The 1221-nt window shown below is 39.3% G+C and overlaps 1 pseudogene; it reads right to left on the bottom strand.

Moving 5' to 3' along the window:
- Positions 1 to 422: 422 nt before the first annotated feature.
- Positions 423 to 632, bottom strand: LOC144506734 (U2 spliceosomal RNA; annotated as a pseudogene).
- Between the last annotated feature and the right edge of the window lie 589 nt (positions 633 to 1221).

Genomic DNA, 1221 nt, shown 5'->3' with positions numbered 1-1221 from the left:
ATAATCGGAAAAAAAGGAGACTTGCTTTGCTGTCGTGCCTTTCGCAAAGTTATTTTTACAGCCAGTGAATGATTTTGTATTATAGGTATATAAGAAAAGCAGCAGCCAATTTGTGTACAAGTTTGCACCAATCACAGTATGATAATAACAAGTTAATCTGGGTTTTTTTGTGCTGTTGACTGAGGGGTAAATATTGGCCATAACACCAGTGATGAGTCCCCTTGTTATATTCAACATATCGGCAAGGAATCTTTTAAATCCACCTGTGAGGGCAGACAGGATCTCGGCATCCACCGATTTTTTTTTTGTTACTTTTCCAATTCAATCAAATCAAATCCAATTCAGAGTCTCAACAAGTTGAGACATTTCAGATCCAGGCTGGCAAGACAGGGCGAGCGACCAAATCACCTTGTCCTGGGCCCAATCTACACGAGCCAAGCTGATTGGAGAAGGGGGAGGTTCCTCCTCCAAGACTTGAGCTCATTTGCATCTTAGCCAAAAGGCCGAGATGCCGCTTTTAAAAATTGCTTCATATGAAACATATGAAGCTTCAATGTAACCCAATGACCTCAACCAAGTGCAGCATCCAATCCATACTACACTTGATCTTAGCCAAAAGGCCGAGAAGTGATCTCGGCCTTTTGGCTAAGATCTCATCCACCGATGCTGGACTCCCTCGGTACTGTACCAGGGAATCAACATTAATTTTATACTCAAAGTGTCTTGAATGAGACTTAAACCCATAGTCTACCATCTTTAGGTAAGCATGCCACAAGCTGAAGCACTGAATAGATCAAGGAGATTGGAGCATATTACGGTTTTGCACATAATTATATAGGCCAAATTTTCAGTGGGCCAAATATTTGCTCTGAGACCCCATTGTGCATGAATACATCATATTGTCTCTGAGAGAAAATATGCAGGAAATTCCAGAGCATAGTACTCCGAGCGATGTGTGCATGTGTGTGTGATTCGAGGGCAACAGTTTATTTTCTTATAAGTGTTGTAGAAATAATTGATGAGTAAAAAGTAAGTGTTTCCTGCTTTGCGTTCAGTCCTAGTTTAAAATTAATAGACGTTTCCCAATAAATAAATAAAACCAAGAAATTTAAAGCCTTTCAAACTGCATGAACCAGATTTTTTTTTTGTTCTAGGCCTGGCTGGTAAACACTTTAAAATCAGAACAAATGTATGAACAAAATTAAACATGATCAACAACTT

The sequence above is a fragment of the Mustelus asterias genome, chromosome 17 (genome assembly GCF_964213995.1).
Source record: "Mustelus asterias chromosome 17, sMusAst1.hap1.1, whole genome shotgun sequence".
Lineage (NCBI taxonomy): Eukaryota > Metazoa > Chordata > Chondrichthyes > Carcharhiniformes > Triakidae > Mustelus > Mustelus asterias.
Note: the sequence above shows the minus strand (reverse complement) of the source record. Positions and strands in the feature narration are given on the sequence as shown.